This window comes from Pygoscelis adeliae, unplaced genomic scaffold (assembly GCF_000699105.1).
Source record: "Pygoscelis adeliae isolate BGI_AS28 unplaced genomic scaffold, ASM69910v1 Scaffold32, whole genome shotgun sequence".
Taxonomy (NCBI): Eukaryota; Metazoa; Chordata; class Aves; order Sphenisciformes; family Spheniscidae; genus Pygoscelis; species Pygoscelis adeliae.
The window spans coordinates 397415-409913 of NW_008824368.1; positions in this window are offsets into that span (position 1 = coordinate 397415).

Consider the following 12499-nt stretch of genomic DNA (forward strand, 5'->3'; position numbering starts at 1 on the left):
TAGGGAAAATGCCAACAGCAAACTTGGAAAGTCCTTTCCTTTAGGACCTCAAGTACAGAGACACCCCTGTGGCTTTCTAAGAATTTTAGTTGATGAAGGATTAATTTCAGTGATGATCAGTTCCAGAAATGATCAATCTCAGATCAAGCATCAAGTTCAACATTTCAGCATTAACATTCTCCTGGGTTAAGAATACTTTCTAAGTGTTTCAGACACAATGCTAATTATCTGTTACTTATGATAATGACTCTGAATTTAGCATTTGGTTGCCAAAGGCATGTTGCTTATTTTCTTCCTTCTCATCCCTTGTACATATTTTGCTAAGCCACATTTGGCATAGATGTATAGATGTCCCCTGCTCACTTAAAATGATGTTGCTGTTCCAACACCCATGGGAAAATAATCTTCCTGAGTAATAAAATTAAAAAGGCGAGATATTTTTCAGGGAACTTTTTCTAGCAGATGGCAAACAATTATATGTCTTTGATATGGACTTGAGAACATTGCTATGTACTGCTAGATTGTATTTCACATTTGTAGAAAGAGGCAGAGATCCGCTGCAGAGTGATTGCAAAATTAGATGTCTTGTATACGTTGTTTGCAGTCTGGTTAAAATGCCATTCTCTTTCTTGGTATGATTCAGCTGGGCCCACATTTTATTATTCACTGTATTGATCACCGTATGGATTGATTTGTTCCTCATATTTAAAAATGAGAAATGTCTCTAAAGTTGGTTAATATTGTATTTATGAAAACTTTGTGTATCTGGCCACAAAATTTGATATTTGTGGGAAGAAGGAGATCATTCTCCACAACGTGAACGTATTTTTTTCTCCAACTGCCATGAATAAAATGAGTTATCTGTCACCCTGGGTCCAGAGAGAGACTGTGAGGGGCAAGTACTAAAGGCAGTTGTTTTCCCGCTGTGGATCCAGATGGGCAAATGTCTCAGCAGGCTGAAAAGCATGACTTTTGCCTTATACAAAAGATGCAAGAAGATAAAATGAGGGGCAAAAGTAATGGGCTGTACCGGACGTGAGGCTACTTTAGAGAACAGTTCCCTAGTATGTTTTCCTTGGTAGCAAACGTGGCTTAAGAAGTTCTCAGCCATCTTCTCTGGCTTCAACTGCACGCCAAACAGCAATGCGGGGGCAGAACAAGCCTTTTGTTTTGTTTTGTTTTTAATGGGAAGCTGGAATAGCAGACATAACACAAAAGAGAAAAGAGACTGAGTTTGTTTACTACTTGCCAATGAATCTACTAATACAAGATGACCGACTGGGCTTTGAAACTGAAGTCAAATTGGTGAGATGTTTTTGACTTTAGTATTTGTATCCTGTTCTTTATTCTTGGACGTGTTCGCATATGTGAAATCTATAATAATGAAGTTTTCCACCATGTGCAAACAGGACTAAAGGTAACTGAAAAGCTCACCTATGTTTATTGCATAAATGGCATAGATTGCAATTAATTGTTCAATAAACTACATTAATAAACTGTTCAATAAGTTGCACTGCAGTCAATTGTTAAAAAAATTGCATAAATTTTTCAGCTGAGATACAACCTTTGACAATGACTTTTCCTCCAATTTTCTTGATCTGCAAGTCTACTGCAATTTTCCAAAGTTTTCCATCTTAAAAAAATAAACTTCAGACACATTGTTAAGGATCTCAGGAAAGAGCCTAAATCTGAAGGTTTTTCTTTGTAACCAACCTTCTAGGACGAATAAGGAGGTCTTTGAGCCTCAGGGACCAAAGTTGGACCATATGAAAACCAGGAGATGGCTTTAAATCACTTAATTTCCTTCTGACATTGGGGTTTACCTAACAGTAAGCAGAGACTGGTGAAAGAAGGCACCATGTTCAACTACCTTGGGTTGTCTGCAGTTCTCAAAAGTGCATTTTGAGAGCTGGGATTATGTACTGGTTTTGGCTGGGATGGAGTTAAATTTCTTTGTGGTGCCTCATATGGGGCTATGCTTTGGATTTGTGATGAGGGCGGTGTTGATGGCAGGGGGGTGTTTCAGTTGCCGCTGAGCAGTGCCTGCACAGCATCGGGGTGTTTTCTGATTCGTGCGCTGCCCTGCCGTTGGGTGGGCTGGGGGGGACGGGAGCCTTGGCTGACCGAGGGGCTATCCCATACTATAGGACGTCACGCTCAGCAATAAAAGCCAAGGGGAAGAGGAAGGAAGCGGGGGACGTTTGCAGCGATGGCATTTGTCATCTGAAGTAACCGTTACACATGATGAAGCCCTGCTTTCCTGGAGATGGTGAACATGAGATGCTCCTTATCAACCAACAGTATTAAATTTATACCTGTTTTTGTGTCCCTGGAATAATGCAAACAGCTTTACAGATTCCAACGTCTAACTGGCATCATGCCAGAGCCCAGGATGAACCCCATTCAAGCTGCAGGAGATCATTCAGTTCTGATCAGTGCCCAGTTTTTCAGATGCCAAAAGGCTCTTTTGCTGAAAATCTGTTATAAGCACAGAGTTTCTCAGATTTCTTGTCCACTCAGCGTCTAAATAAGATGGAAAAAATACTATAGTAGCAATTTTTTTGTGGTAGTTTAGCAGATTTTATTTCTTTGATTTACTGCAGTGCTAGGAAATTTAGAGAATGTGGAGATCTGCAGCACTGGAAGAAACCAATTATTAGCTGAGCACTATTAGAGCTGCAAAATCATGACTAGTTTGTGCTTAGATGGCAACTTAGGTCAGAACTATTTCTTGTTTTGAGTAGGAAGTTCTCTTGAACAGAAATTGCTCAGTAACTCAAAAATTGAATGACTGCATGAAGAGTTTTTAATAACAGCTAATTGCCTGCTTTAAAAATGATTTATCTACATTAAAGAAACATATATTGATACTGTTCTTTGTCTTTCATAAAATGTGAGCATGAATAAATAATAATGAATAATGAATAAATAATTTCTCCTAAAGTAACTGGACAATTCCACAGAATCTCTTTCTGTGAATCAGGTTTTAATCTCATTTCATGATACAAGTAACTGTGAGGTGCTTAGGTTAGATTTTATTTTGATAAGTTATTCTGTAAATTATACAATAGAAGTCAACTCTGTAACTTAGCTAGTGATAGAGCATCACTTGCTACGCTGTATTTAAATAGCCAATCACAGTATACTCTGTCCTGTGAATGTATTCCTTCTTCACTGAGTATGCACACGCATTTGACATATACAAAATGTATATTAACTGAATTATATTAATTAAAATACAGCCAGACTGATTCTTACATGCCACCTTGTGGAAAATCAATGAAATTTTCTTATCCAGCAGCTGATACTAGAAATTCTGAACTCACAAAGAACTGTTAGAAATTATAAAAATAGCTATTAGAATGAAGGATAAAATATTCCTGCAACAAGATATAGCTGCCGATAATACATTTGTATAGCATCTGTTAGCTACAACAAATAACCGAATAGAAAAAATAGCGTGTACTTCTGTCTGAGGCTTCCTCTCAGCATATTTTCATCATGGATTTCTTTAAATGTGTCCAAAACACACTTCACAGCTGAAACAGTTAAAAGGTGTAATTCTTAACCAATGGCCATAGAGGAAAATGTGTTTATCTAGTTAATAAGAGGCAGCTTTCAAGAAAAAAAAAAGCTTTGAATATAGTATTTTAAAACCATAATTACGGTACCAGTGTTCTAACATCACTCAGATATCTTTTATTATATTTGTATAGCTCCTCTGCAATGTCTGATTAGTCCTCAAACATAATCTGCTGGTAAAACATTGAACATACATAGTTTACATGTTAAACAATGCAAGATCTCAGTATTAAATTTAAAAAGTATTGACTATATGAAAATCCAGGTTCCACAAGAGAAACCAGAATGATTTCAGCAGAAGCAAAATCTCATGTATTACATATAAAATTGAAAATGTTTCCAGTTTTACCTTCTCCACAAATTTGCAGCACCTTCTCCAAGTGAACTGTATGGCCTTCAAACAGGTATCTGGAAGGGAGTATTTTGTAAAAAAAAAAAACTCCAGCAGGATTACTATGCTTCCTTCTTTGCTTAGATTAATGCACAGAAATGGGAATAGATCTTTAATATAATTTCTTAATTTTAAAATGTCTATGGGATAACGCTGACATTAAAAAAATTCTAGGAAAAATGCAGGAATTATTATTCTCCACTTTTCAAAGAGGTTTTGATCAGAGACATTAGAACTTTATATTTCAAAAACTGTTTAAAATAATGTTTGGTACAATATTGATGGTATTGTTTGTCACACGGTTAATCACAAGCACCCCTGATGTCATCCCAGACGAGTTAAGAAGATAGTAGCTAAGGTAATAAAACAGGCATCTTGAAGGTCCTTTAAAAGACACTAAGGCAAATGATGTAGAGCATCATAGCAGTGACTCAGGCTGAAACTGGAAAATAATGTGCTACCATGTCAACTAGAATGACCAGCAAGTTCTTGTATTACACCCAAGATGCCTTCAATGAAACTAACGGAAGAGTTCTGTGATAAATCAGAATTTACCAGTTCAAACAGTGTTTAATCCTGTCTATTTTTCCAACTACCTTCCAAAATAAAACCGCATTATTTCTCCCAACCTATAAGTATTTTTTTTCCTAATTACACATATTTAAAAGACTTTGTGTATGCCTTATGTACTGAGTACTAAGTAGACAAATTATGGTAAATTATGGGTGTTTTTTTATTTCTTCACAAAAACCACGTAAACACGGAGTGAAATGTATCTGATGTGCATGTAATTTCACTCACTTCTTGGTATGCTCAGTGAAAAGATTTGAATTTCCCTATGACCCCTTCAATTGCTGGGGAGGGGGCAGTTATGTGGGTTTTTTTACTTGTATTTTTCATAACAGTACATTGCCAAAAATATTCCAGTCTCCCAAGGGCTCTAATGAAAGGCTACGTGTAGGTTAATGGATTATATTGAAAATCCAGTGTGTTCAAATGTGAAAGAAGGGGGTCTGGTTTTCCTCTTTCAATTTCTTCACATCTTTTATTCTCTCCGAACCAAATGGCTCACTAATGAATTTAGAGCTCTCTCCTGTTGAAAACAGCTGTGGCTCTAGCTGTGGAACAGCCCAACCTACTCAACACAATGGTTGCCCTTCTCCCACCTCTGACACCTACCACCCTTTCCTTCCCAGAAAGCCTGTATCACCCAGCTGGCTGCACATGGAAGCCTGAAAGAGTTTGGGGCCCTTTTCTGGTCTTCCTGGCTAGAAAGATAAATAATAATCTACAGCCTCCCCAGAAGTCTGAAAGTGCAGAAGAACAAATCTTCCTCTCTTCAATTTGCTCGTGTTTCTTAGCACAGATGCAGGAAAAAGCAAAACCCCCTGCAAGTCACAAGGATTTCTGAGGAAACTGAAGAGGGAAAAGGCAGTATTTAAATGCCAGCAAAATACAGAGAAAGACACAGAAATCCTTTTCTAGAGGACTAATGCACCAGTCCAAATGTATACAGCCTCCCCAGGTCAGCTGCCGGACCTATTGCGGAGGGAAATCATTTCTTCCAGAGCAGCTACACAATACTTTATCATTTCTGTGCAAGTTGATTTAAGTAGGCTCAGCCCCAATGCTCCTGAGGGGTCTTTCTTGAGGAGGTAGCTGAAGATATAAACTACAGAGAGTATATATTCTTAAAAAACTGTCTAAGAAATTTGGAAATCCCTTCCCAAGATTTTATCCTGACTACACCTTGAGATGGCCAGTAAGATTTGTCTGGAGAAAAGCAGAAAGATTAATGTTTGAAAGACACTTTCAATGTTCATACATACCAACGATCAAAGCGGTAACTGTAGGATAAAACAATCTTTATGTATCTTCAGTAAAATGCCCATTAAACAAAAATATTATTTTCTAAGTGATGTGGAACCTTCAACATAATAATTTAAAATATAACGTACCTATTCATTTCTCATTGTCTGTGGCTTTGTGTCCAGGATTTACAGCATTTACTTGTGAAAACAGAAACTAAATTCTCACAAACACCCACTCTAAATCTCTCCCTGGGAAGCTCTTTAAATAGATTGACAAACTCTGTATTTGTCTTCCAAAACTTGGCTAAAACTGGTCATCATTAAAATGCTTCTCAGTGAGGCAGTTGCTGCCTTCAGTAATTTATCCTTCTCAGAGAACCACCTAATGAAGAGACTTCCTGACCGTGTCCTGGACATATTTCTTTCTAATTGCAAGCTTTTTCAAAGGGCTGTTATGTACTGGGGACCTGTGATCAGATCTGAAAAAGTGCAAAACTATTGCAACAGAAAAGCATCTAAAACATAATGCTATCCAGACACTGACCTCCTTCTTGAGATCTGCCAGATTATTTGCCCTGAAGTATTCCCCCATTGCAAAATCACAGGGTGGGAGGAGACACACTATAGCATAAAAAGATACATTTCATTATGAAAGCCATTGCAGGTTTGTGAACAACGGCATGCCAGAATGGTTTCAATAAATCCCCCGACAATCCTCGAATTTGGGAGGTGGTAATTTTCAAAAGACTGGAAGCAGTATCTTTATGAGGTTCAAGAAAGCAAATCCTGGACAGATATGAAATGGTAGATAATGTCTTATTGAACTGCCCTCTCTTCTTCTCCCCACAATCTCTTGCAAAGAAATAAAATGTAGTTGAAAAGTTTTGAGCCTGGATATCTGTATATAGGGTAGATATTGAATTCACCACTAAAAAATAGCTTACTAAAATATACTCTACTTGCACATACTTTAGATGCTGAGTAATTAATTGATATTTGAAATTCCACTATCACGTTTAACAGCAGCAGGAAAGCTGGACATTAAATCACGTAAGTAAAGACACTGTCGGTCTACTTTCCCTCCACTAACTGTATGATTGATCATTCCCCTACTCTTTTTTTCACATAAAATACTTTTAATGTAATGATCTTCAAGAAAACAAAACAAAACCAGGTTCCTTATATAAAATTATTACATTTATATGCAAGCTTTATTGCACTATAAACAGCAATTTTATAAGAATCATTCTGGGTGTTGTTATTCTTACACTTAAATCTAGCTACCTCACAAATTTTCACTTTCACTTGGATAAACAACTCTAGTGTCTGTTAGATAAGCAATATTCCCCATAGAATATACTCAGAGGGGCTAAGTGTCTTCCCAGGTCCTAGCAACACAGCAAGACGAGGAAATGGCCTCAAGTTGCGCCAGGGGAGGTTTAGATTGGATGTGAGGAAAAATTTCTTCACTGAAAGAGTGGTTAAACATTAGAACAGGCTGCCCAGGGAAGTGGTTGAGTCAGATAAGCAATATTCCCCATAGAATATACTCAGAGGGGCTAAGTGTCTTCCCAGGTCCTAGCAACACAGCAAGATTAACAGGCAAGGGAGCAAATTTGCTGTCCCTTGAAACGTGACCTTGGATGTGTTCGCTCAGTTGTTAATAGGTTTGCCCATCCTACCTTTAGCAGCATGTTTTGGAAGACAACATTTTAACAAAACACTTTTTTTACCGATTTAGTCCTTCACAAACTTACCCACTATGGTCTAGCTTTTTGAAACAAGTGATTTAAAACTTCTGTCACAAAAAAAGTCTTTTAAATACTCAAAACTCACTGCTCCTTTGATTCAGTCTAATGTTTCTCCCCTAAAAATCATGGTTGCTAAGATATGTCTGTCTGAAACACACACACTCAAGCTGCTCTCCCTTAGCCTATATTCTTTACTGCACTAGTTTCCAGGAAGCCATACAGTATCTGAAGAACCCGTTTTGCTGCACAGGCAATTTTATTTTCTTCCTTATTCACTCTAATCCCCTAGTCCTTTATTCCCTTCTGCCACTCAGCTGTAACTCCAGTCTGCATAATATGTTCTATGGTATTTTGTTATTATACACAATATTGTGAATTTATCACAATGAATCTTACATTTTACATTTTACTAATTTTGGATATTCTTGATTTTTAGAAAAGGTCGCCTATGGCTCAGTGACATTCATGTGAATATTCATTGAATATTCATTCATTGTGATATTCATATAGAAAATACTCCTATTCTATTACTACCATAGTTGGTTCCTTGTGTTGTTAACACCAGTGGCAAAACCAAGTTCTGTGGGTCTCTCTGTTGCCATTTCTTCATGGTGACTCATTCATTTGCAATAAACCACAACTATTCCAATCATGTTTGGAAGTTTTTGCCCTATGCAAACTTTTTCAAAGAGTTCAGTTCATCAGATCAAAGGCTTTCTCTGAAATAAAAGAAACAGTTCTTCGTTCCCTTGAACGGAGAGATTTTAATTTTTTCTGTTGTACTTTATGTGGGATAAATCTAGTGGATTAGGTCAGAGAGAACCGGACCGCATTAATTCTTGACAGAGACAATGATATAAACAGGATAAGACCTCGGAGACGTTTAACAATGAAGACAAGAAGCTTGAATTTCAGGCTGGAAAAAAGCACAAGAGCTGTGTATAAATTTTAGGCATGCTATTTTGACTAGACTGTAAAAACAAAAACAAAACCAAAAAAGATAGGGCAGATAAGCCAGTAAAGAAAAGCTTATAGGATTAGCTTAGCCTTGGCTAAGTCACTACACAGAATCACAGAACAACTGAAGTTGGAAAGGACCCTGGAGGTCATCTGGTACAAAGCCCAGTCAGAGCAGGGTCAACTCTCTCAGAGAGCCCTGGGCCTTGCCCCATTGAGTTTTGAGCATCTCCAACGATGAAGATTTCTCAGCCTCTCTGGATAATCCATGCCAGTGTTTAATCACCCTCATGGTGAATTCTTTTTTTCTAATATCTAGTCAGAATTCCCCTTGTTCCAACCCGTGGCTATTGCCTCCTGTCCTGTAGCCATGCTCTTCTGAGAAGTCTGGGTCCACCTCCCCTACACCTTACCATTAAGTAGTTGTAGGAAGCAACAAGGAAAAATTTCTTTACTGAAAGAGTGGTTAAACATTGGAACAGGCTGCCCAGGGAAGCGGTTGAGTCGCCATCCCTGGAAGTATTTAAAAGATGTGTAGATGCAGCACTTAGGGACATGGTTTAGTGGGCATGGTGGTGTTGGGTCGACGGTTGGACTCGATGATCTTAGAGGTCTTTTCCAACCTTAATGATTCTATGATTCTATGATTCTAAGGTCTCCCTTTCACCTTCTCACCTCACAGCTGAACAAACCCAGCTCTCTCAGCCTCTCCTTGCCAGCCCCCAACCATCTTGGCAGCTCTCCACTGGACTTGCTCCAGTGGTCAGTATTTTTCTTGTTCTAGGGAGCCCAAAAGCAAAATATTGCCATCTCACACAAGTTCAACAGCGAGGAATGATCACTCCGCTCAACCTGCTGGCTATACTGTTGCTCATACAGCACCAACACTTCCTTCTTCCCTTTCTATAAAATTGGTTTAATGATTCTTCCTTTCCAAATTTCAAAAAAATGTTCTAAGTAACAGTTGTCTCATGATTTTAAGAATGGGATACGCTTTTATATTGAAATATCTGGATCTGATACGTGAGTGGCCAATGTGTGTCCGCAGAAAAAATTAAGTGCTTGATGGCAATATTCAAATCTTTGTGATGAGCTATACATTTCAAAATGTAAAACTCAGAAAAGAGAGAGAAGAAATGGAATGGGAGAAACCATATCTCAGAGCTGATATGTTCTAGAATGATTTGGACTAGCTTAATTTATATCTTACCTTTTTGATACAAGAGGAGATGTTGGAGAGGTGAAACTCAGAGGATGCTAAGGGAAGAGAAGCTTTGGTGGATAGAGCACCAAATCGAAGAGTTTTCATTGTAACATTTTTGTAATAGCACACAATTTGAAAACAGAGTTCCAGTGGCAAAATCATCACGTGAAAGAGAAAAATAATAGAACAGTGTTCATGCTTATTCCTACTAGGAATGTGACTTTTAATGTAAAATAATTTGTGAAATTGAAATACCTCAGAGAAAATGGTTGTAACACAAATTACAGTTACATTGCACTGCGGACACACTGTGTTTACATACACTCTCCACAATGCAATAAAACAATAATTCGTGTTATAGTTGATCATTCAGGACATATTCAGCCTGATTTGATAATATTTGTGAACTTAAGGAAACAAAGATATGATAGCAGTGTGAAACTTTGAACCAGCATAACACATTCTAGCAAGAAGTGTGACTTTCTACATTCAAGAATAGTTACCAAAAAGACGGATTACATATTGTCCAGCACAACTAGTTTCAAAATGTAGCATCTTGCATGTACCTTCAGGTGTGGTATCACCAAAATGAACAAGGTCGTTTTAATTTCATTATGGTAATAGACTACCTTTGTTCTCAGCTCCTAACCCTGTTAATTGCTACTCGGATGATGAATAAATAACATTTCTAATTTGAATGACCACTGAATTTTCTTCACTTCTCTTTAAACAAATATTTCAACAGGCATGCAGGATTTAAATGCAGTTAAATTAATTAATACACATTTATATTCAGTCACAACAATATATATAAACAAATAAATGTGTTGCTGCAGGTTTGAAAGAAATCATAGTCCCCGTTACACAAATAACTTGGAAAAAATAAGCCACTACAAAAAAATAAGGCTTTTCATTTAACCTAACAAATTCAGTATTGCCAGTGGGAATGAAGAAATCAAAAATGAGCAAGCAGTCTCTGCAATTTGCAAATGTGGAGATTTTGTTTAGAAAGCTCTGCAGAGAATGATGTACCACTCAGCCCAGAGTTTTCCTTGGAACTATCTATGCTTAAAGCATCTAGGTTAAAATAAGGCAATGGGACAAAAGCTGGGAGGATCTTTTCTGACTTTTAATACATTAGAACAGAGCCTGGAGGCCCTCATCAGAACTAATTAGCTGGACAACTCCAACTTTAAGAGGTTCAGTGGGGGACATCCTTAACTATCCAAATGTAATCCGCAGAGCCGCTGAACTGGCAGTACCCGGAGGCGGCAGGGTTCTGTGCCTCAGCCAGCTCTGCAGATGCCTGGCTAGACCTGCAGGCAAGTTCTCCTCTTGTCTTTGTGTCACCGAATGCCACTCAAGAGCAGGGCAGCTGATATTTGGTCGCATGCTTTCTATGTCAAACTGGAGTAAGAAGTTGAATTCAAAGGTGTTTCAAATTTCTCTGCCATTAAAAAAGAAGTAATTTTTAAAAGGCCATATAATACTACCACTTTCAGGATTGCCAGTCTCAGACTTTTGGAACAAACCTAAGTCTCAGGTCAGAATAATTTTTGGATTCATAATGAGCAGCTATGGTGTTGGTGTCAATTTTGCTCCTTAGGTGACTTTGTTTAGAATGACTGCAGATATAATAAATGAATTTTAGCAAAACTAAGCTCTTCCTGTGTATTTGTTATACTCTGCTGCCATATCTCAGTTTCTGCCCTCCACCTCCATTCCGTATTAGTATTCCATAGCTCAGGGAAATATCACAAAAAGGACTATTGAATTTTGTTATACTAAAATGTCATATCTTGCTCTCTGTTTTGACATTTTCTTGATCAATAAGTTGTCAATGCAAAAAAGACACAGCTATTTAACTCTATGTGTGCAAAGAAAGAATATGAGCTGTTACTGGATTTCTCAAAGGGCAAGCAGTGGGACATGAAGGAAGCAGTCCATGATTGTGGGGAGCCTTAGTAAGACCAAATGGGACAAACAAGGCAGAGATGCCACGCATTTGTAAATGAAGAAAACAAGGTTGAGGAAAATGTTCTTATCATCTAAGGGCTTCTATGGATACTCAAAATGTTTTTCTCTCTTACAATTCAAGATGCGGTGAAAGAGGAGGCAGGTCTGGTCATATCACTATAACGACTAAGCTTTGATGCTTTCTTGCTTCTTACCTGGGTTGTCCATACCCAAATTTCCAAAAACTTCAGACACAGGCAAAACAGACTGTTTGTATAAGACAGAGATATCTGACAACTCAAGGAAATACGTAGAAGGGAAGGCTGTTACGATCCGTGGTCCAAACATCCTCTTCGGTTTCTTTGCTGCTAGCATGATCAGGCAAAAGTCACAGCCAGAGAACATGCTTTTGAGACAAAGCATGATCTTTAAGAGTTAGGTTCTTAGCTACTTTAGATGTCAACATGCACTGGTTTTGGCTGGGATAGAGTTAATTTTCTTCACAGTAGCTAGTACGGGGCCATGTTTTGGATTTGTGCTGGAAACAGTGTTGATAACACAGGTATGTTCTAGTTACTGCTGAGCAGTGCTTACACAGAGTCAAGGCCTTTTCTGCTTCTCACACCACCCCACCAGCAAGTAGGCTGGGGGTGCACAAGAAGTTGGGAGGGAACATAGCCGGGACAGCTGATCCCAACTGACCAAGGGGATATTCCACACCATATGATGTCATGCTCAGCATATAAAGCTGGGGGAAGAAGGAAGGGGGGGACGTTTGGAGTGATGGTGTTTGTCTTCCCAAGTAACCGTTATGTGTGATGGAGCCCTGCTTTCCTGGAGATGGCTG